Source organism: Schistocerca piceifrons, chromosome 2 (genome assembly GCF_021461385.2).
Source record: "Schistocerca piceifrons isolate TAMUIC-IGC-003096 chromosome 2, iqSchPice1.1, whole genome shotgun sequence".
Lineage (NCBI taxonomy): Eukaryota > Metazoa > Arthropoda > Insecta > Orthoptera > Acrididae > Schistocerca > Schistocerca piceifrons.
This window is the reverse complement of record NC_060139.1, coordinates 455,331,426-455,357,205: the sequence shown is the minus strand read 5'-3', so window position 1 is coordinate 455,357,205 and position 25,780 is coordinate 455,331,426. Positions and strand designations below refer to the sequence as shown.

Genomic DNA, 25,780 nt, shown 5'->3' with positions numbered 1-25,780 from the left:
CTACACATCGAAGGCTGATACCCACGTAGCTGACTGTGTGTGGGTTGCACACAAGGGTTTCTTAGATGAGGTGACTCTCCATCCATTCCAGATAACAATAGTTGTAGGATTCCCAGATGTATCAGCATAAGGTTGAAAGAATGACTCTCACAGGTGAGAGTATTAAAATCCCAGTGGTTAACTGCCGAAGAATTCACAGAAAAGTGCCAGAGTTCGAAGCGCTCCTGAAAAGCAGCGAAGCTCACATAATACTAGGTACAGAAAGGTGGTTGAAACCTGAAATTGATAGCAATGAGATTTTTGGGGAAAATGTATATTGAAAGGATAGGCTAATGGGAAATGGAAATGGCAGATTTGTCGCAGTAGGTAAGAAGCTCCAATCCACCAAGGTAGAAATTGAAACTGTTTGTGAGAGTGTTGGAGCAAGACACGTATCAGAGGTGGTCATACAATGGGAAATGGAAATGGCAGATTTGTCGCAGTAGGTAAGAAGCTCCAATCCACCAAGGTAGAAATTGAAACTGTTTGTGAGAGTGTTGGAGCAAGACACGTATCAGAGGTGGTCATACAATGGTAATTGAATCCTTGTATCTGCCAGACTCATCTCCTGATGTAACCGAAAACTTCAGAGGAAACCTCAGTTTGATTTGTAAGTAAGGTCCCCAATCGTACTGTAATCATAGGTGGAGACTTGATTCATCCAACAATCAATTGGAAAAATTAGTTTTTTTGTGGTGATTGTGATAAGACATACTGTCAAACATTGCTAAATTTCTTCTCTGAAAACTATGTAGAACAGATAGCTCAGAACCCCACTCAATATGGAAGTATATTGGATCAAATGGCAACAGACAGACTGACATCTTTGAGTTTGTCAAAGCCGAAACTGGTACGAGTGACCATGACTTGGTTGTGGCAACAGTGATTACCAAAACACAAAGGACAACTAAAACAAGCAGAAAGGTACATATTTTTGGTGAACTAGATAAAAAATCACAGTAAATGAAGCAGGCAAAAAGGAATACAAACGTCTCAAAAATGAGATCGACAGGAAGTGCAAAATGGCTAAGCAGGGATGGCTAGAGGACAAATGTAAGGATGTAGAGGCTTATCTCACTAGGGGTAAGATACATACTGCCTACACGAAAATTAAAGAGACCTTTGGAGAAAAGAGAACCACTTGTATGAATATCAAGAGCTCAAATGGAAACCCAGTTCTAGGCAAAGAAGGGAAAGCAGAAAGGTGGAAGGAGTATATAGAGGGTCTATACAAGGGCGATGCACTTGAGGACAATATTATGGAAATGGAAGAGGATGTAGATGAAGATGAAATAGGAGATACGATACTGCGTGAAGAGTTTGACAGAGCACTGAAGGACCTGAGTCGAAACAAGGCCCCCGGAGTAGACAACATTCCATTGGAACTACTGACGGCCTTGGGAGAGCCAGTCCTGACAAAACTCTACCATCTGGTGAGCAAGATGTATGAAACAGGCGAAATACCCTCAGACTTCAAGAAGAATATAATAATTACAATCCCAAAGAAAGCAGGTGTTGACAGATGTGAAAATTACCGAACAATCAGTTTAATAAGCCACAGCTGCAAAGTACTAACACGAATTCTTTACAGACGAATGGAAAAACTAGTAGAAGCCGACCTCGGGGAAGATCAGTTTGGATTCCGTAGAAATACTGGAACATGTGAGGCAATACTGACCTTACGACTTATCTTAGAAGAAGGATTAAGGAAAGGCAAACCTATGTTTCTGGCATTTGTAGACTTAGAGAAAGCTTTTGACAATGTTGACTGGAATACTCTCTTTCAAATTCTAAAGGTGGCAGGGGTAAAATACAGGGAGCGAAAGGCTATTTACAACTTGTACAGAAACCAGATGGCAGTTATAAGAGTTGAGGGACATGAAAGGGAAGCAGTGGTTGGGAAGGGAGTAAGACAGGGTTGTAGCCTCTCCCCGATGTTATTCAATCTCTATATTGAGCAAGCAGTAAAGGAAACAAAAGAAAAATTTGGAGTAGGTATTAAAATCCATGGAGAAGAAATAAAAACTTTGAGGTTCGCCGATGACATTGTAATTCTGCCAGAGACAGCAAAGGACTTGGAAGAGCAGTTGAACGGAATGGATGGTGTCTTGAAGGGAGGATATAAGATGAACATCAACAAAAGCAAAACGAGGATAATGGAATGTAGTCGAGTTAAGTCGGGTGATGCTGAGGGTATTAGATTAGGAAATGAGACACTTAAAGTTGTAAAGGATTTTTGCTATTTGGGGAGCAAAATAACTGATGATCGATGAAGTAGAGAGGATATAAAATGTAGACTGGCAATGGCAAGGAAAGCGTTTCTGAAGAAGAGAAATTTGTTAACATCGAGTATAGATTTAAGTGTCAGGAAGTTATTTCTGAAAGTATTTGTATGGAGTGTAGCCATGTATGGAAGTGAAACATGGACGGTAAATAGTTTGGACAAGAAGAGAATAGAAGCTTTTGAAATGTGGTGCTACAGAAGAATGCTGGAGATTAGATGGGTAGATCACATAACTAATGAGAAAGTATTGAATAGGATTGGGGAGAAGAGAAGTTTGTGGCACAACTTGACCAGAAGAAGGGATCGGTTGGTAGGACATGTTCTGAGGCATCAAGGGATCACGAATTTAGTATTGGAGGGCAGCGTGGAGGGTAAAAATCATAGGGGGAGACCAAGAGATGAATACACTAAGCAGATTCAGAAGGATGTAGGTTGCAGTAGGTACTGGGAGATGAAAAAGCTTGCACAGGATAGAGTAGCATGGAGAGCTGCATCAAACCAGTCTCAGGACTGAAGACCACAACAACAACAACAACAACAGATAAAAAATCGGTAGTGTCATATCTCAGCGAGAAACGTGAAACATGTAGCCCAAGGCAGGAACGTGTAGAGGAACTACGGCTCAAGTTTAAAAGAATAGTTGACCATTCACTGGATAGATATGAACCCAGTAAAACAGTTCATAATGGGAGGGTCACTTCATGGTATAAAGTCACTGTAAAGAAACATCAAAGACTATTGCAAAATAGGTGTGAAAGAAAGCATAGAACTATAGATAAAAGATATGCCGAATGAAATGTGTTTGGCTATCAAGAGAGCAATGCATGAAGCCTTCAGTGACTTCCTTAGCAGATTTTTCTCAAATGATCTTCCACAGAACTCAAAAAAAAAAAACTTTGGTTGCATGTAAAGGCTGTTAGTGACACCAAAGTTAGTGTCCAGTCCCTAGCAAATGATAAGGGAATTGACATTGAGGGTAGTAAAACAAAAGCAGAAATGCTTAACTCTGTTATCAAATGTTCCTTTACATAGGAAAACCCAGGAGAATTGCCCCAATTTAATCCTCATACCACTGAAGTAAATATGAGTGTTGTTGCAAAACAGCTGAAATCGTTAAAACTGAACAAAGTTCCAGGACTCGATTGAATCCCAATCAGATTCTGTACTGAATTTGTGGCTGAGTTAGCCCCTCTTTTAACTGTAATCTGTTGTAGATCCCTCGACCAGAAAACTGTGCCCAGTAGTTAGAAGAAAGCACAGGTCACAGCCATCTCTAAGAAGGGTAGTGGAAGTGGTCCACAAAACTACCATTCAATATCCTTGACATTTATTTGTTGTAAAATTGTGGAACGTATTCTAATCTCAAATGTAGTGATGTATGTTGAACTGAATGATCTCCATGCCAGCCAACATAGATTCCATAACCATCGCTCATGTGAAACTTAACTCGTACTTTTCTCACATGACATACTGAAAGCTTTGGATCAAGGCAGTCAGGTAAATGCAATATTTCTTGATCTCCGAAAAGCATTTGACTCAGTACCACACCTGTCAAAAGTACAATCATATGAGATATCAAGTGAAATTTGTGACTGGATTGAGGACTTTTTGGTAGGGAGGACAAAGGATGTCATCCTGGATGAAGAGTCATCGTCAGATGTAGAAGTAACTTTGTGTGTGCCCCAGGGAAGTGAGTTGGAACCTGTGCTGTTCATATTGTATATTACTGACCTTGCAGACAATGGTAATGGTAACCACAGACTTTTTTTTGCAGATGATGCAGTTGTCTATAATGAGGTACTGTTGGAAAGAAGCTGCATAAATGTTCCTTTTTTTTTTCTTTTTTTTATTATCAGATCCTGATAAGATTTCAAAGTGGTGCAAAGATTAGCAACTGGCTTTAAAGGTTCAAAATGTAGAACTCTGCACTTCACAAAACGAAAAATATTAGTATCCTATGACTGTAATACAATGAGTCACTGTTGAAATTGACCAGCTCATACAAATACATGGGTGAAAACTTAATAGGGATTTGAAATGGAATGATCAAATGGGCTCAGTTGTGAGTAAAGCAGGTACTTCAGTTTATCGGTAGAATATTGGGGAAGTGTTGTCAGTCCGCAAAGGAGATTGCTTACAAATCAGTTGTGCGACCCATTCTAGAAATATGCTCAAGTGTGTGGGACCTGTACCAAGTAGGCCTAACGGGAGATATTGAACATATCCAGAGAAGGGAAGCATGAATGATCACAGGTTTGTTTGACCCATGGGAAAGTGTTGCAGAGATGTTGAAGAAACCGAACTGGCAGACTCTTGAAGATCACGTAAACTGTCCCGAAAAAATCTGGCTTTAAATGACGATTCTACAAATATAAGACTCCCTATGTATCGCCCACATGGGAGTCATGGGGACAAGATTAGAGTAATTACTTCACACACAGAAGCATTCAGACAATCATTCTCCACAGGCTCCATATGTGAATTGAACGGAAACAAACCCCAATGACTGGTACAATGGGACATACCCTCCGCCATACACATCATGATGGTTTTCAGAGTATAAATGTACACAATGTGATCAAACGTATCTGGACACTCTCAAAAATATAAGTTTTTCATATTAGGTGCATTATGGTGCCACGTACTGCCGAGTACTCCATATCAGCGACCTCAGTAGCCATTGGACATCATGAGAGACCAGAGTGGGGCACTCTGCAGAACTCATGGACTTCGAACATGGTCAGGTGATTGGGTGTCACTTGTGTCATATGTCTGTTCGTGAGATTTCCACACCCCTAAACATCCCTAGGTCCACTGTTTCTGATGTGATAGAGAAGTGCAAACGTGAAGGGACATTTACAGCACAAAAGCGTACAGGCCGACCTCATCTGTTGACTGACAGAGACCGCAGACAGTTGAAGAGGGTCGTAATGTATAATAGGCAGACATCTATCCAGATCATCACATGGGAATTCCAAACTGCATCAGGATCCACTGCAAGTACTGTGACAGTTAGGTGGGAGGTAAGAAAACTTGGATTTAATGGTAAATGCCAAAAGACACCTTGCTTGGTGTAAGGAGCATAAACATTGGGCGATTGAACAGTGGAAAAACGTTATGAGGAGTGAAGAATCACGGTACACAATGTGGCGATCTGATGGCAGGATGTGGGTATGGTGAATGCCTGGTGATCATCATGTGTAGTGCCAAAATTAAAATTTGGAGGTGGTGGTGTTACAGTGTGGTCGGGTTTTTCATGGAGAGGGCTTGCACCCCTTGTTGTTTTGCATGGCACTATCACAGCACAGACCTACATTGATGTTCTAAGCATCTTCTTGCTTCCCACTCTTGAAGAACAATTCGGGGATGGCGGTTGCATCTTTCAACACGATTGAGCTCCTGTTCATAATGTACGGCCTGTGGTGAAGTGGTTACACAACAACAACATACCTGCAATGGACTGGCCTACATAGAGTCCTGACCTTAATCCTATAGAACACCTTTGGGATGTTTTGGAATGCCAACTTTGTGCCAGGCCTCACTGACTGACATTGATACCTCTCCTCTGTGCAGCGCTCCATGAAGAATGGGCTGCCATTCCCCAAGAAATATTCCAGCAACTGATTGAACGTATGCCAGTGAGAGTGGAAGTCGTCATCAGGGCTAAGAGTGGGCCAACACTGTATTAAATTGCAGCATTACCAATGCAGGGCGCCACAAACTTGTAAGTCATTTTCAGCCAGGTGTCCAGATACTTTTGATCACATAGTGTGGATGTGAAATAATTTGTATCATATTAGTTCCAGACAACGCTACTTATATGTCAAAGAATTTGGGTATGTGGTATTAGCCCAAGGCAGTAATCACCCCACAAAATATGTGTACATACTCATAGATGAGTACACACTTTAATATTTGTGGATTACATTGATAGAGGAATTAAGTTCATTTGCACAAATATTTGTTTCCAGTTACCAAAGTAACTAAAACGGGCAGCAAAGTGATTTTTGTCAGCAGAAGCTGCCATTAAAAATCCTTCTGAGGGTGGGGTTGGTCACTACTAGAGTCAGTATCATACAAGAGACTAGGACATTTACTCCATGATGCAAAGGAAACTCATAATGTTTAGCCATGGATATCATGCACCAGTGAGCTGCTAATAAGCTGCTAATCACTCCTGTGTAATGTAGTAAGAAGGAATAACAATAATGAAAAATAATGGTTGGCGCAATACGTAAAATACGAGAAAAGTAACCACCCACCTATAGGAAATTGAGGCAGGGAACACAGAAACACGTAAGAGAATACAGCATTCACACTAGTTTTCAAGGATAACTCTTTTTCTAGCAGAAGTACATACATTCTCTCTCTCTCTCTCTCTCTCTCTCTCTCTCTCTCACACACACACACACACACACACACACACACACACACACGAGCATACACTTCCCTGGCTACTGCAAGATGCAAGATTGATTATTGATAAGCAATTTTTCAGTCCGTTATGAAAAGTGTTTTCAGCAAACTTATTCTCTTAGCAGCAGAAAACCTTCAAATACATCCCTCAGTTCGTGCCATATCTCTTATGCGCTTGTCTTAGTTCGATTATGCCTATACATTGACAGAGAAATGCTTACCATTATTTTCAGTTATGTACAAAACTATTATTTCATCACAATTTCTCCCTTGATGTGTCCTCACATTTGCTCACAATGCTGGAACATGTTTTTATGGCCAATTGCTTTAATTCTTTCTATACATGAGTTTTTCAGTCAGAGGTAATAAACTAATACTGCAATAACTTATAATGTCCTTCCCATACTCCAGTAATTAAAATCAATTACATCGATTTTTCTACTTCACATTCACTACATTACATTAAAACCCCTGTTTTGTGTTTTCCTGCAGTACAGACTTAAAAAACGCAAACCTGAGGAAAATGCAGAATCAAGGAAAATGTTAAAACCCCATAAAATATGGGCAGAAACACATGTAATTGGCATATATGATTAAAAATAACAATCCTCTCCAATACTTTGTATAAAATCTGTTTAAGTGAAGGAAATTAAATGTGCAATACAATGTTTTTACAATAATTTGTGGTAACAAATTTCCTGAGTTCTTAAAAAATCACAAATATGTAAAAGCAAATAAAAACTTATCAAAACATTGAAATTGATACCTGGGTACAAGGTAATCGAGCTGTTTTCTGATGTGCTACAACTACAAATTATATGTTCTAAACTCGCGTTTTTGAGATATCATCCTTTATGCTCACCCAGAAAAAAGCGAACATTGATGAACATGTTGAATTAACCCAAAAACGTCACAGTAGCTATATGGTTAAAGCATAAGGATAAATGCGGACATCTGCTTAATGACATACTTTGTCACCATTTCTGTTGTTTTATGCTTTTCTTATGAGCCGCACTTCATATGCTCACCACTGTTAAAGTGTTGTTTTAGGCTTGAGGAGAGAAACGGTGGTGTGAAAAAATGATTTTACTTCCACAATTGATGTTGCAAGCGTATTAGAAGTTGCTACAGTGAATTTCTGTACAATGTGTGAAATGTAAATTTGAAAGAAAGCTCAGGTGGTACAGTTTCGCTTCATGCCCTCGATCACTGCTGCCAGTCTTTATGCTCTACAGTGTGTGGTGCAAAGTATATACATGAGTAGTGTATGTAGTTGTTGCAACTGTATCATGTCAGATTTGAACATGGAAGTCTTTAAAATGTGCTATCACAAAACCTTTGTGCTATTTCCGTGTGACATCTCTGTCACAGTGCATCATCTGCACGAAAAGTATATTTTCAGCACCTCACAAAATGCTTTCACCCCTACCAGCACTCTTGTTCCTGAAGGACCACTCCTTCTCTCGACACATCCAGTAGGTGAGCTTATTTTAGATGTTAGTATGGTGTGGTGGCTGTGCTGGCTACTGTGTGACTTCAGTTATGTCCGAGCATATTTTTTAAGGCTCAATGTTTGTATATAAAAGTTTGATGATTGAATTTTTGGTGAATACAGTACATTGGAAATACAGGCAAAATGATGAAATTGAGTTATAAATTGCATAAGAAAAGATGGTGGCTGGTCCCCTTCGTCATGTCTCAGTCCGGAACACTTCATGTTGACTTTCTTGTTTTCCATTTCCACTGCAATCTAGCAGTAGTTGTATCATGATTGCGTGGTGATGCTAAATGCTGCAAGTCATGTTGGCATCACTGATCATGGATTACGTCAGCATTTCCTCTCTCACATCTCCCATCTCCACAATAATCTAAAATATTCCCTTAATTCCGCCACCACCACCTGTGGTGTAAACCATCTGTCTTTTGAACCACTTATATCTTGTTCAGTCACATCAAACATCAATAGGAAGAATGGGACAAAGTTAAGTGAGACATCGATTAAATACTGAGAACCAAGATAAAACTTAAGAGAAAGAAATCTAAAATCAGGGAATTTTTAGCATGGATGTAATGGGTTTTTCATAGGGGCTACGAATGTATGGCATAGAATCGCAAAAAAATGTAAAACTATTACTATTACTACTTCCACCACCACCACCACCACCACCACCATCACAACAGCAGTGTATATTTGGATATATTTGTGGTTGTGTGTGTGAATGTGTCTACTTTTGTTAGAAAAAGAGCTAGTGCTCAAAAGCTAGCGCGAATGCCATTTTGTGTTGTGCATTTTTGCACTCTACATGTTGATTCACTATAGGTGAGTGGCTGCCTTTCCCTTACTTTATGTATAACAAGAAGGAAAGTAGATTAGACTACTTCTCGTCTTATACTCATTGAGCCAGGAGAATTCTGTAATTAATTCACTAGAATTTTTGTTATCCAGTATAGACAACATTTATTGTAGGAACCTAGTAGTTTGTATTTCTAATTGATTATAGCCAGAAAAAGGCTTTCTTATAAACACACAAAAAACAATAATTAGGTACCAAAAACCATTCAGTTTTTTCAGACATTTATGGAAAGCTAAGAATGAAATAGAATTGATAACTCATGCACAGGCAATGAGAGAGAGATTATAAATGTCAAGTTGACAACTTTTTGAAAGTGGGAGTAGTTAAATGTCAGGTGTTTACTTTAGGCTCCAGAAAAAAGTGATATGGCTACGTGGTTGAGATGATGTTACTCATTCTTTGAAATTAACTTACCCATTAACATTTGGAAAGAAGAAAAAATTCCATAAATATGGAAGAAACAAGATCTTCAACATCTCAGAGTATTTGATAACAAAGCACACATGTACATTAAAAAGGCCGTGAGTGTACTTTTAAGTTATTGTTACAAAACTGAAATAAGCTGAGTAACCAAAAGTCATGGGATTGATTATCCCATTTGGAGATGATCCGTGTATGGTGTCCAAATGATACCATTAGATGCAGCGTATGGTATGAGTGTACATTCTATATTTGAGTAATATGTTACAGAGATGTGTAGTAAACATGGCAGCATGTCGTGAGTTAAATGATTTAAATTTTGTGTTGTTATCAGTTTAATGTGTATGGGTAATAGCATACTGGTGATAACACAAGATTTCAGTTTTCGATATCATCTGTGTCTACAGTGAATCTTCAGTATCACAGAGAGTATGTTTTCACACTTGTAAGTAAACTGCCACATGGAATGACCACAGCTGTTTGAAGAGTGGGTGTCTCATTGCCCTCCTGTGGCTTTGCAGTGGACACTCTACTGTCAGTCAGATCACTACTGGCTTGAATGTGGGACATCAGGAACATATTTCTATCGTAACTGTGCAGAGAAAGACAGACTGCATAGACTTTGACAGTTGACAACTGACATCACATTCAGAGCCTTCCCATAAGTGTGTAAAACCTCTTTATTCTGACTTACCAGAGCCTAATAAAATACTTCACAAGCAATGAGAGAAATCAGATGGTTCTGATCATTTGAATATTGTGTGTTTCATTTACGAGTGAGAAGGGGGATGTAATGAGTGAAACAGGATCAGGAGGAGCTGAACCAAAGCCATAGACACGAAACAGGCCAAATCTCTTGGACAAGAGCTATACAAATCTATTCCCATTATATTAATCCTAACATAATAAATGAATACACACACCAGATTTGTAATATTAAAACCTAAGAAGACAGATGAGCATGTTCTTTACAGATTTAAAAAAAAAATTGCTTCTTACATTTACCAGCTTGGAAGAAAAAAAAAATTGATCAGCAGATTCCAGCAAATGACTATGACTAAAACTAGAATAATTTGAATCACATTGAGAAAACAAAATTTGGGAAATAACAACTTGCCAGTCTGACAGAAAAACAGTCAGTGCTAAATGGATTTTCGAAACCATGGAAACTTTTGTCTAAATATGGTACACTATAAGGTTCACAAGTGGCCCAAAGATACACATTGAAAAGTGTTGGGTTACATAGATTTCTGTCTGGACTTGCTGCCAGGTGTGATTTAGATACTGATTATTGTAATAGCTATTGTATCTTTACAGTATGAATTACATGAAGAAATATCATTCTAATAAGCTTACAAGTGTTTACAAACAAACAAAAAAAGTGTATGGTTTAAAATAAGTACTGCTCTGATGTAGTATTATGCTGGGCTATGCAGTGGTAAGTGTTAATTACAAGAGATCTCTGTTTTAATCACAGAAATTTGTGAAAAAATTCCTGCTTGTTGCGGTTTACTTGTATGACGTGTTCATATGAAGCAATGACCTTCACACGAAGAATTCTTTAAAAGAAAAGGCTGGAAATGAAATGCAAACTCATGTATCTTCGAGAAGTTACAAACAGCTTAAGCAAGCATTTTGTGATAGGCCAATTATATTATGTGAGTTAAATTCTGAATAAATACACCATAAAGAACTGCAAAGCTACCTCTGTGCTCCTCGATAAGGATCAAGTCCCCAGCTACTTAAATGAGTCAAAAAATTTAGAAAGAAGCAATGTAGAATAGTCCTTGTTGAGAAGACATTGGTGTTTTCACATGTGCACCATTAGGGGACAGATCAGGTACTGCCTGTACTGTTACTGTGCTGAATTGTTTCATAAAGTAATGCTGAGAGTGCCCACAAGGAATTGGACAGGCTTATACACTATTTGAAAGGGCCTGAAGAGAAAACTGTAAGCATTTGTAGGTGAAGATTACCATGTTTCTGGTTATTGTAATGCAGACTGAGCGTGATACATTGATGAATGGGAACCCAGCATTGGACATTTATTAAAATAGGTAGCAGATTGATCTCATGGACTACCAAGAAGCATCCAGCAGCAGCACTTTTGACAGGCAAAACAGATTCTGTGGTGTTGAGTTCAGCATGTCTGGAGGCATTGTTTGTAAAGATTGAAGAGAGAAATATATATTTCCATTTCCTGAAGTAGCTTCTCTGTGATTCCTGTGGAAGACTGTGTGTGTGTAAGTGTAAAAAAAAAAAAAAAAAAAAAAAAAAAAAAAAAAAAAAAAAAAAAAAAAAAAAAAAAAAGAAAGAAGAAGACTGGGGATGGACCAATCATTCCCAAGTTATCATTTAATTCAAGAAAATATTGATTAGTGAGGATTAATGACAAATAACTGATAAATTTTAAAAAGTTATTAATGAATAATTTATTGTGCAGAATACTGATGCAGCAAAAATTGTTACTGTATTTTTCCCTGGTCTTCTATAGAAACATAGTAGAACTTGAATAATTTTGATTCTCACTTCAGGTTATTATTCAAATGCAAGTGATTTAGACTTAGTTATGTATGTAATAAGGCTGTTGCCATTATTGGCTAAATTTTTCAATAACTATGAGATTGCCGGCCGGGCCGAGCGGTTCTAGCGCTACAGTCTGGAACCGAACGACCGCTACGGTTGCAGGTTCGAATCCTGCCTCGGGCATGGATGTATGTGATGTCCTTAGGTTAGTTAGGTTTAAGTAGTTCTAAGTTCTAGGGGACTGATGACCTCAGAAGTTAAGTCCCATAGTGCTCAGAGCCAACTATGAGATTATAAGATGATTGATAGCTTAAGTGTTTTCAGTTTTGTCTATCTGTTTTAGGTTGATCAGTGTTACCATGTAATGATGACAACACTTACAGCAATGTGTCTTTTCAGATCAAAGCTATTATTTTTTTGTGGTAGTCTTGTTAAGAAAAATTGGGTGGCGAAGTCACCAATCACAATCAGATGAGAGAAAAGAGTCAGTTAAGACATATGTATAATAGACATAAAAAAAATTCAGCAACTGTACACAGAGTAATTGTGCAGGGAAAACTGTAGATATGATTTTTGCTGAATACTATAACCAAGGGGGAAAAGTGAATAGCACATTCTGGATATATGTGTGAATAGATCAGTTCACTGTTCGTCAGTCTGTTCAAGTACAGAATGATTAAATAAATACCAACATATCTTTATGGTATCAAATGAATTCAGGAGCCACAGCACATGTATCACAGATTTATGATAGGTTTCAAATATTGGCTGGCACGCATAATGACCTGTTTTCAGTAAAAATGATTTCTGAAAGCCACTGAGTGAAAATTAATCTGCATTCTGTATGCATTGTATCCAAGGACCACAGTTTAAAGTGACCACATTGAAATATATATAGGAAAATAAGTTGGTGGAAAGAGTAGATTGACACATATGTGAAGTAGAATATGATGTCTAATTGTATGAAAGAGATGCAGATATTACTATGGATAAAATAGCCAAAATAGCCAGTTGGAACTGATAACTCAGCACTGAAAGAGTTTGCCCCAACCTATTTGCAGAGATGTAAATAAAGTATGTGGTGGCATACATGACCACAACTAATTTAAGCTGTGTACAACACAAGTACCTGCACAAGTGCACAAAAAGACAGAGATAAAATTTGTAAATCCATAATTTATGGAAAAAGATTGCTTTTAAGATAAGTGAATGTCTGCCAAAAGTGAGTTTTCACATTCAATACAGCTATTGTACAAATAAGAAATCATAAGAATGTGTTTATGAAATTTGTTAACAAGAACAGCGTGTCAGCATTCCAAAACCAAGTCAATTGTTTCTTATTATGGAGGCAGAAATATATAAGTAAAAATCTTAATGGCAGTAAAGGTACAAAATCGTCAGATATACTCTTACCAAGCACTTCTTCTGACACAGCAGGAAACTGTCATTCCTCTCATTTGATTTTCTCTTACAGAACCACTGAACTACCCTATTTTGCAGACTGTGATGCCTTTTCAAATCAAGTAAAGAACCACGAAAATATTGAAAGCAGTGGCAGATACGAACAGTAACCAGGCAGAAATTAAGACATATTAGAAACAAAAATAATAATCATGAAGTGAAGTGTCAGAATTGAATATCTCATTTGATTTAAAGTAATTCTGCTAATTAGCAAGTAAAATGTGCAAAGCAGGAAAATGAACAAGACGTACAGAGTGGAAAACCATGTTTAAATAAAAACTGCAGCTATGTGTCATGAAATGATTAGTGGGTCACTATGTTACATGGGTTTGCCAGAGACTGCAAATTTTTTGTGTGTGCGTGTGTGCGTGTGCGCGCGCGCGCGTGTGTGTGTGTGTGTGTGTGTGTGTGTGTGTGTGGGTGTGGGGTCTATTTCTGACGAAGGCCTTGCTGGCCGAAAGCATATTTGTGACAGTCTTTTTGTTGTGCGTATCTGCAACTCAGTATCTCCACTATATGGTGAGTAGCGACTTTCCTTTCATAATATGGTTACATTCCATCCTGGATTTTTCATTGTTTGATTATGTTATATGGGAGTTAAATAATTGTGGAGTAAATATGTGAGAGTTAAATTAGGTGATGAGGAACATGTTAAATATTTGTATTATTGAAATGTTAAGTTTAGAGGCTTCAGTTTGGTACATAAAGACGAGTACAGTTTTTGTAATATGTTGGTAAAGCTAGTCCAGCAATGACTGCTAATTGCGTGTATCATGAAAATGGAAATGTGATTTTGGTGATCATTACAGCAAAAACTGTTGCTAAAAATGTAATTCTGTGTGCCCAGTTAATAGACAAGTATTTCCAGCAGCAACTAAATGTGGCTGCTGTAGCAAATGCCATGCCTTGCAATCCTCACAGTATCCCCATAATGTAGCTTTACTCATTTATTACTACAAGTACTGATTATTCTTTGTGCATTTGTGTCTATGTCAATCAAATGCATAAATTGATTATTAAATTTTACTCATAAGAAGCTCCTCTATAAAGCATATAAAATTACACTTTAAACAATATTTAATTGTAATGAATATAATAGAGGGAAACATTCCATATGGGAAAAATATATCTAAAAACAAAGATGATGTGACTTACCAAACGAAAGCGCCGGCAGGTCGATAGACACACAAACAAACACAAACATACACACAAAATTCAAGCTTTCGCAACCAACGGTTGCTTCATCAGGAAAGAGGGAAGGAGAGGGAAAGACGAAAGGATGTGGGTTTTAAGGGAGAGGGTAAGGAGTCATTCCAATCCCGGGAGTGGAAAGACTTACCTTAGGGGGGGAAAAAAGGACAGGTATACACTGGCGCGCACACACACCCATATCCAACCGCACATACACCTGAGTGCACGGCCAGCACATCTTGGCACAGTGTTACACCATCCGGGTTATCTGGAATCTGGATACTTCCCACTAACACCAACCTGTCAGAACTCCGGAGATGGGAACTTGCCTTCAGTATATCCTCTCTTCTCGTTATCCGCCAGGCCTCAATCTCCGCTAATTTCTAATTTCAATTTGCCGCCGCTCATACCTCACCCGTCTTTCAACAACATCTTTGCCTCTGTACTTCTGCCTCGACTGACATCTCTGCCCAAACTCTTTGCCTTTACAAATGTCTGCTTGTGTCTGTGTATGTGTGGATGGATATGTGTGTGTGTGTGTGTGTGTGTGTGTGTGTGTGTGTGTGTGTGTGTGTGTGCGCGCGCGCGCGCGCGAGTGTATACCTGTCCTTTTTTTCCCCCTAAGGTAAGTGTTTCCACTCCCGGGATTGGAATGACTCCTTACCCTCTCCCTTAAAACCCACATCCTTTCGTCTTTCCCTCTCCTTCCCTCTTTCCTGATGAAGCAACCGTTGGTTGCGAAAGCTTGAATTTTGTGTGTATGTTTGTGTTTGTTTGTGTGTCTATCGACCTGCCAGCACTTTCGTTTGGTAAGTCACATCATCTTTGTTTTTAGATTTAATTTTAATGAGGAAGATAAAGAAATGAGGAGTGTTTGATCCAACTTCACCTACACTTATTATAAATAAAGTATCTTCTAAAATACAAGAGAAGAGACATCTAGTGAACTTCTGTAATGATTCGCAGTACATGACCAACGAAAGCTACAATTTGACAGTCAGTTTCATATGTCCGCAGTGAGAGGAATTGTAATGGAAGTATTTCATTCAAACTGCTGGATATTACAATTTCACAGAAATGAACAGTGTGATGGACAGGACAAAAATGGCCACCTAAATAAAATGTAGTGCTCTCCTGTGATTCTTAAGATGTTTCAGTTGTTAAGGTATGATACCAAACAAAGCAGAATACTGCAAGAGTCCATAAAAATATTGTGAAATATCAGTTTAACAGGACCGGGGAAGAGGGGGTATTACAATCACTGGTCTCTCATCAGACCCAACTGGGGTATTAATAATACTGTCTAATTTCAGATGTGAGGGTGAGGAAGTGACATGGGGTGGGGAGAGGGAGAAACAGCAAGGGAACTTACTATGAAAGTAAATGCTAATGTGATGGAAGTCAGTTCCAGCTGAAGAATTTGCTGTGAGAACAAGAGGGGAGAATATAGAGTAATTTGAAGGACACTGATTGATGGAGATTGAAGCAGGGTATTTTTGAAGGAAAGTTGCTTACTGTACAATTAAAAAAAGATGGTGTTAGTGAGAGGTGATACAGATCACCCACCTGTGAAGCAGCATATGTTGAGCAGCATGAAGTGCAACAGATTGGTATTGTTAATCCCTGACCACAGCTTGGCATTGAAAATTCATACAGTTGAACAGCTGGATTATTTGTTCAGTTCATAGTTATGTAGAACACTGCCAGTGGTTTCAGCTTTCAGAGGTGGTCCAACCATCAACATGGATAAGAAATGCCAGTGACAAGGCTGGAATAAGTGATGGGGGGGATGTATGGGATGGGAATTGCTCGTATTTCTTCATCAGGCACTTAAACCATGGGACAGGTATATGTAAAGTGAGAGACAAGAATATCTTTTTGGCAGGATCATGTAATAATACTCTGGAAAGCGCGAGCTCTCTAGAACAAGTTTATCAGAAATGTTTTGATTTATTGTTCTTTTCCACTTTGATGTCTGCTGCTCAGCTCTCTTATTGGATGAAGAGTTACATATTTTAAGTAAACATTTGTAATAAGGGAAACTTAAGATTGTATAACATTGAATTTTTACTCTTAGATGCTGAAGCACTGCTGTAATTTGTGACATATAACACAGCAAACAATGAAAACAATCAATTATTGACAAAATTATTTAACTGTGTAAATAAAATATCTACTTGCCAAGCAACAGCAGAACACACACATAAAAGACAGTTGTAATTGGCAAGCTTTCAGAGTCAGCAGCTCCTTCTTCAGGCCCTTCAACCCTTCTGCCTGAAATTAAATAATATAACATTGTAAGAAACGCTATAATAATGCAAACACAGAACATTTACTAGAGAGTCTTCTACAGTGATGGGAAGTGAAGAATATTGTAAGATGGGGAAGACTAACTAAGAGCTTTGCAAAATTGAGATTGTAGAAATTTATTTAGAAGGGAAACTGTTTTGTTGCTAAAATAATTATTAACTCCAGAAATATTTTAAAGAAATTGCAGAATATAAAAATTTTGACAAATAGCAGCAAAAATTGCAGCCAGGATTGGAAGTAAGAGACTGTCGTTGTATCAAGGAGAGTAATACAAAATCATTAGTCATTTGTGGAAGAACCAAAATTTCTTACTTGTCCCATGAATATTCTGGTACTGAATGACTGAACCCCTTTGGTTGGGTATGTGAAAAATGAAACTGAAAATACGCAAGAAAATAAATTTCATATGCTTGCTGATCTTGTGGCTATGTTAATGTTAACTCCTTACAAACTGAAATTTTTCAGTATCACTGAGCTTTGCAGTTGAAGTGCCAGATGGGAATCATTGCAGTCACCATCTAAGCATGAAAATAATAATCAAAAGTTTGAAGACAAGAAGTATTGCTAAGTTAATTTTGAAAGCTACATGTATTTATGATATAATTATTCTTATTTTCTGAATTAAGAATTGTGCTTGCAGAGGGAAACTAAATAAGATGGTTCAATAAGATTTTGGACATGTGGAAGGGAAGACACATTCGTTTCTCATTTTGGCGCCCCCAGGGGCCTCACAGTTCTTTAGTGAGTTTGTGCATGGCACACATGGGGCCCCGAGCTATTGCAGCCAATGCTTGCTTCCCTGGCTGCATTACCGTCACCCTGCCCTCCCTCCCTCTCCTCACTCCTTCCCTATTGACCCCTCCTTTCGCTCTCTCAGAGTTCTGATTTGTGTCGACCTGGCTATCCACCTGGTTTCCTGTATTGGTTGCAATTTTGTTTCTTTTACCTGTTCTTTCAGCCATTTTTGGCATTTAGGTCCCCACTTGAGGTTTGACCTCCACTTCAAAATTTCCTGTTTTTAGTGTGGGCCATTTGTGGAAGAACTCTCTCCCTAGCAACTATGGTGTCGATTCCTCTGCCCCCTTCCTTCTCCTCTCCCCTCCCCACTGTAGCCCCTTCCAGCCTGCTTGGTCACCAGCACATGTAGCCAGTCTGTGTGGTGGGGCTGTTATGTACCCATATAGCTGAGCCCCCTGACAACACAGGGATCATACTAGTGATACCTGAGCTGTTCCCTCCCCATGTATGCCAAGGAGTGGTTGCTTATCTTCTTGGAGCATCGGAACTCCCAGTAACGGCCGACATGCCAGACGGCTCTTGCTGTGGCTGGGTGATGCCCATGGAGGGAGTCCCTGGTTGGAGTGGGTGGTATCAGGGTGGATGCATGGTGCATGAATTGTATCACACTGCAAAAATCTGGCTGTTCTCAAACTGTCTCTTTGAATGGTGAAGGATCATTGAATGCTGCTTTGTATGACCCAGCAACCTTCCCTTCCCTGGCTACACCATGGAAGGAGGGGCAGGCTTGTCATCTTGGGATGAAGCACTTTCCCTGTCACCTCGTCTGTACTAGGATGAATGGGGACACATTCACCACCACAAAGCCATTGTTTTTTGTGGAGAATATTGAGAACAAGTTTAGTAAAATGGAGTCTCTTAGCAAGATGTAGTCGAGCTCCCTCTTGATCAAAGCTTCTCCTGCCACCCAATCCACAGCTCTTAGTGCCTCTGATCATCTTGGCAATGTCCCCAGTTTCTGTTACACCTCATCAATCTCTGAATATGATCCAGGGAGTGATTTTTCATAGGGACCACATGCTGCAAACGGATGAGGAACTCTGGACCAATCTGGAGCGGCGTGGCATTCATTTTGTTTGACGTGTGGAGAAGGGTCACAAAGACAACTGCACCAATACTGGTGCCTTCATTCTGGCGTTCGAGGGAGATACCCTCTCGGAGAAGGTCAAAGTTATGTGCTACAGATGTGACGTGAAGCCGTACGTCCCTCCACCTATGCGGTGCTTTCTGCGCTTGCGTTTGGGGCATATGTCTTACTGTGGCCACCCACTCCTTGAGGGAAGCCACTATATTATGCCTCTTCTGTGTGTCAGTTGTGCTGACCGCCACTCCCCTCGCTTGCTGGATTGCCCGGCTTACAAGAGAAAAAAGAAGATCTAAGAATACAAGTCCTTGGATTGCCCGTCTCATGCTGAGACTCGCCAAAAGTATGAGACACTCCATCCAGTGTCACTATCTTCAACTTTTGCCTCTGTTACTTCATTTCCTCTTCCTTACCCCAACCCCATCCCACTCTCCCCTCCCCCTCCCCCTCCCCCTCCCCTTCCCCCGCATTTCCCACACCCTCCTCTCCCCGGGAATTTCCAGCAGTTACACATTAAACACAGATGTGTACAGGGATGCCAATCGCATTTCATTCCCACACACCATTGATGCAAAATTATGAGTGTTCTGAAATTTTCTGAACAGACCTCATATGCTGGGGCTCTGCCACTGCCTTTGTTGATATGTCTGATCTTTTGATGGCTGTCCCATATACTTATACCAGTGCAATCATTTCTCAATATAATTATGGCTGGTGTTAATGCAGGCATCATATCCACTTTTCTTACTTATTCTTTTGTTTTGTATTAATGTTCGATTACATTCTTCTTGTCACACAGAAGGTTGATAAGCTCTTCTTAGAGAAATGAAGATTTTTTTTTTCAGAAATGAAGATTTTTTTTTTCAGAAATGAAGATTTTTTTGTTAATGCTCACAACCATAATGTCTCTGGACATGCTGAAGTTAAAGCCATGTAGTCTCACGCATTGTGAAAAGCACTGTTGTTGCTAGGTTTCTGGTGTTGTATGGAATTGATAACTAATGTATCTTAAATAAAAATCTACATAGATGTAGATGTATGCTAGTAAGTCTCTCCTGCTCAGTCTGCATTGCCAAATCTAACAATGAACTGATATTCTTATTAGAATAACTGCAGTTTTGTGTCTTTTGTTGCTTTTTGATACTGTAGAATCCTTCCATCCAGTTTGTTAGGAGTGTGACAACAACCAGAAATCTGAAGAAATAAACTCTTTTCATTTAAAAATACTGGTACGTTGAGGGCTTCATTCCTATGATCATGCCACATTTTGGATGTTAAACTGACATGCAAATGTGTGCCATGTGTTAATGGAATTCATGTTTGATTTTAGACTGAATATACTGCTGAAGTATCCCCTTTGCAGCTAATATTTTTTGAGAATCTTCTGATGACTGAAAAGTGCAATGTGGTTGCAAAAGACAACAAATGACTCCAGTTTAAGAGTAAGTGAATAGATGTACAAAATTGTAGACAAGTATTTGTAACGTCTGTTAAAGGACCCTCGAGAACAATCTAAGCTGTTCTCACACACAGCACCACACAAACTGCTGGTACTGTCAAACAGATACATTCCATCTGCCGAGGTGTTGGATATGAATTGGCCACTAACGAATATATGAATAACAAATACGCGGTTATTGAGTGTTTGCAAATTTTTTTGGCTTGTAGAGCACAGTATGTTACATTGTAAGAGTAATGGTGTATGACCAACAGCCTTATCATCACTCCTGGCATGATTGCAGATGATTCTGCTGTGTAGGGAAAAGTAACATTGCTAGATGAGTGGAACTAAGTCCAGAACAGGTTAAGTGGTGTCTCTCCTTCATCTTCTTAAATGCGGATAAAGTAAACGTAATGGTGATAAAAAAAATTAAACTTCTGGAGCCTTGTGAAATGGAATGAACGCACAAAATCACTAGAACTGAAGGAAAATAAAAATAAATAAATAAATTGTTGGCATAATTCTGGAAAAGTGCAGTGCAGCTGTATAGGAAATTGCGTGCACAACTCGGGTATGTGCTGCTGTTGGGTACTGTTCAGTTGCTTTGGAAGATCAAGAGGACTTAATGGAAAACATAAAAGATAAGCATAGATGTAGTGTTGTAATGAAAACGGTCTGTATTAAATTCTAACAGAGATGACTGTAGGAAATTGTATGTTCTGTAGCAGGGAAACAGTTTATAATACAATAGAAAACTCCAGCATGTAAACAACAAAGAGAAAGGGCAATCACTGATTTGTAGTGATTGATGCATGGTGCATAGAAACATCTAACAGTGCTGAGATGTTTTTTGCTTTCAAGTTACTGCTTTTTTTTCTTGTTTAAGTATTCAGTCTCCTACACACTCACATGGACATCCAAAGGCAACGATCCACAGCCGTCATGGCACTCTATGGTGTGGGTGGGTGCATTTGGGTGTCTGTGTGCGAAGGTGTACTTAAATTAAAAGAAGAGTGGTAGCTTGAAAACCTAGTAAAATTTCTGTGCTTTTGCATGTTTCTGTGTGTCACATATGCCAGATACACTTTATTAAAAGAACACACACACACACACACACACACACACACACACACAAAGATGATGTGACTTACCAAACGAAAGCGCTGGCAGGTCGATAGACACACAGACATACACACAAAATTCAAGCTTTCGCAACCAACTGTTGCTTCGTCAGGAAAGAGGGAAGGAGAGGGAAAGACGAAAGGATGTGGGTTTTAAGGGAGAGGGTAAGGAGTCATTCCAATCCCGGGAGCGGAAAGACTTACCTTAGGGGGAAAAAGGATGGGTATACGCTCGCGCTCGCGCTCGCGCGCGCACACACATCCATCCATCCACACATATACACAAGCAGACACGTCTGCTTGTGTCTGTATATGTGTGGATGGATATGTGTGTGTGTGTGTGCGAGTGTATATCCGTCCTGTTTCTCCCTAAGGTAAGTCTTTCCGCTCCTGGGATTGGAATGACTCCTTACCCTCTCCCTTAAAACCCACATCCTTTCGTCTTTCCCTCTCCTTCCCTCTCTCCTGATGAGGCAACAGTTTGTTGCGAAAGCTTGAATTTTGTGTGTATGTTTGTGTGTCTTTCGACCTGCCAGCGCTTTCGTTTGGTAAGTCACATCATCTTCTTAAAACAAAGATGATGTGACTTACCAAACGAAAGCGCTGGTACGTCGATAGACACACAAACAAACACAACCATACACACAAAATTCAAGCTTTCGCAACAAACTGTTGCCTCATCAGGAAAGAGGGAAGGAGAGGGAAAGACGAAAGGAAGTGGGTTTTAAGGGAGAGGGTAAGGAGTCATTCTAATCCCGGGAGCGGATAGACTTACCTTAGGGGGAAAAAGGATGGGTATACACTCGCGAGCGCGCGCGCACACACACACACACACACACACACACACACACACACACACACAAGCAGACATATTTAAAGACAAAGAGTTTGGGCAGAGATGCCAGTCGAGGCGGGAGTGCAGAGGCAAAGATGATGTTGAATGACAGGTGAGGTGTGAGTGGCGGCAACTTGAAATTAGTGGAGATTGAGGCCTGGTGAGCAGCGGGAAGAGAGGATATATTGAAGAGCAAGTTCCCATCTCCGGAGTTCGGATAGGTTGGTGTTGGTGGGAAGTATCCAGATAACCCAGACGGTGTAACACTGTGCCAAGATGTGCTGGCCGTGCACCAAGGCATGTTTAGCCACAGGGTGATCCTCATTACCAACAAACACTGTCTGCCTGTGTCCATTCATGCGAATGGACAGTTTGTTGCTGGTCATTCCCACATAGAATGCATCACAGTGTAGGCAGGTCAGTTGGTAAATCACGTGGGTGCTTTCACACGTGGCTCTGCCTTCGATCGTGTACACCTTCCGGGTTACAGGGCTGGAGTAGGCGGTGGTAAGAGCGTGCATGGGACAGGTTTTACACCGGGGGCGGTTACAAGGGTAGGAGCCAGAGGGTAGGGAAGGTGGTTTGGGGATTTCATAGGGATGAACTAACAGGTTACGAAGGTTACGTGGACGGCGGAAAGACACTCTTGGTGGAGTGGGGAGGATTTCATGAAGGATGGATCTCATTTCAGGGCAGGATTTGAGGAAGTCGTATCCCTGCTGGAGAGCCACATTCAGAGTCTGGTCCAGTCCCGGAAAGTATCCTGTCACAAGTGGGGCACTTTTGTGGTTCTTCTGTGGGGGGATTCTGGGTTTGAGGGGATGAGGAAGTGGCTCTGGTTATTTGCTTCTGTACCAGGTCGGAAGGGTAGTTGCGGGATGCGAAAGCTGTTGTCAGGTTGTTGGTGTAATGGTTCAGGGATTCCGGACTGGAGCAGATTCGTTTGCCACGAAGACCTAGGCTGTAGGGAAGGGACCGTTTGATGTGGAATGGGTGGCAGCTGTCATAATGGACGTACTGTTGCTTGTTGGTGGGTTTGATGTGGACGGACGTGTGAAGCTGGCCATTGGACAAGTGGAGGTCAACATCAAGGAAAGTGGCATGGGATTTGGGGTAGGACCAGGTGAATCTGATGGAACCAAAGGAGTTGAGGTTGGAGAGGAAACTCTGGAGTTCTTCTTCACTTTGAGTCCAGATCATGAAGACGTAATCAATAAATCTGTACCAAACTTTGGGTTGGCAGGCTTGGGTAACCAAGAAGGCTTCCTCTAAGCGACCCATGAATAGGTTGGCGTACGAGGGGGCCATCCTGGTACCCATGGCTGTTCCCTTTAATTGTTGGTATATCTGGCCTTCAAAAGTGAAGAAGTTGTGGGTCAGGATGAAGCTGGCTAAGGTAATGAGGAAAGAGGTTTTAGGTAGGGTGGCAGGTGATCGGCGTGAGAGGAAGTGCTCTATCGCAGCGAGGCCCTGGATGTGCGGGATATTTGTGTATAAGGAAGTGGCATCAATGGTTACAAGGATGGTTTCCGGGGATAACGGATTGGGTAAGGATTCCAGGCATTCGAGAAAGTGGTTGGTGTCTTTGATGAAGGATGGGGGACTGCATGTAATGGGTTGAAGGTGTTGATCTACATAGGCAGAGATACGTTCTGTGGGGGCTTGGTAACCAGCTACAATGGGGCGGCCGGGATGATTGGGTTTGTGAATTTTAGGAAGAAGGTAGAAGGTAGGGGTGCGGGGTGTCGGTGGGGTCAGGAGGTTGATGGAGTCAGGTGAAAGGTTTTGTAGGGGGCCTAAGGTTCTGAGGATTCCTTGAAGCTCCGCCTGGACATCAGTAATGGGATTACCTTGGCAAACTTTGTATGTGGTGTTGTCTGGAAGCTGACGCAGTCCCTCAGCCACATACTCCCGACGATCAAGTACCACGGTCGTGGAACCCTTGTCTGCCGGAAGAATGACGATGGACCGGTCAGCCCTCAGATCACGGATAGCCTGGGCTTCAGCAGTGGTGATGTTGGGAGTAGGATAAAGGTTTTTTAAGAAGGATTTAGAGGCAAGGCTGGAAGTCAGAAATTCCTGGAAGGTTTGGAGAGGGTGATTTTGAGGAAGAGGAGGTGGGTCCCACTGTGACGGAGGACGGAACTGTTCCAGGCAGGGTTCAATTTGGATAGTGGCTTGGGGAGTTGGATCATTAGGAGTAGGATTAGGATCATTTTTCTTCGTGGCAAAGTGATATTTCCAGCAGAGAGTACGAGTGTAGGACAGTAAATCTTTGACGAGGGCTGTTTGGTTGAATCTGGGAGTGGGGCTGAAGGTGAGGCCTTTGGATAGGACAGAGGTTTCGGATTGGGAGAGAGGTTTGGAGGAAAGGTTAACTACTGAATTAGGGTGTTGTGGTTCCAGATTGTGTTGATTGGAGTTTTGAGGTTTTGGAGGGAGTGGAGCTGGAAGTGGGAGGTTGAGTAGATGGGAGAGACTGGGTTTGTGTGCAATGAGAGGAGGTTGAGGTTTGCTGGAAAGGTTGTGAAGGGTGAGTGAGTTGCCTTTCCGGAGGTGGGAAACCAGGAGATTGGATAGTTTTTTGAGGTGAAAGGTGGCATGCTGTTCTAATTTGCGGTTGGCCTGTAGGATGATGCTCTGAACAGCCGGTGTGGATGTGGGAGAGGAAAGATTGAGGACTTTTATTAAGGATAGGAGTTGACGGGTGTGTTCATTGGCTGAGTTGATGTGTAGGTGAAGGATTAGGTGGGTAAGGGCAATGGATTGTTCAGTTTGGAACTGGTATAGGGACTGATGGAAAGAAGGGTTGCAGCCAGAGATGGGAACTTTAAGTGTGAGGCCTTTGGGGGTAATGCCAAATGTCAGACAAGCCTGAGAAAATAAAATATGCGAGTGTAATCTGGCTAGGGTGAAGGCATGTTTGCGGAGGGAATGTAAATAAAACTTAATGGGGTCGTTATGGGGATGTTGTGAGGGTGACATGGTATTAGAAGGTGGAAAGTGTAACATGAGGTTGAAATGAAAATGAAAATAACTGGAGAAAGTAACTGGAGATCTGTTGTGAAAAAAGGCGAAAAAGTGTTGGATAAAGATGGGCTATGTTGATCCTGTGGTGAACTTGGGTTGGTAGACAACGATGTGCACAAAGGTTAGGTGGTTGTGTTGCCGCCAAAACACGTTAAAGGATGGAAAGATTTGGGAAAATTTCGAAAAACTGGCGTGTAAATGTATTAAAAAGAGTGGTTTTGTGGTGGCAGATTATGAAAATGTGGCTAACAATTGCAATGCTAATACAAGACTCATTGACCATAAGTAGTGCAGTTGCTTGTGGAGTATCCTCATAGGGGCAGATATTTCTTCGTCTTTTCTAAGGTACAAATATTTCCAGAAATTAAGATTCAATGTATAATTCTGACACCTTGAAGCCATATTTATAAAACCGTACAAACTACACTTACAACGGCATTGACTAAATCCAGCTAAATAAATTGCTCTGG

General features: G+C 40.5%; 1 protein-coding gene across 8 annotated transcripts in view; it reads left to right on the top strand.

The window, feature by feature from the left end:
- The window catches only part of LOC124776830, a 322,032-nt gene that overhangs the window by 125,879 nt on the left and 170,373 nt on the right, over positions 1–25,780 (top strand). The window lies entirely within an intron of this gene.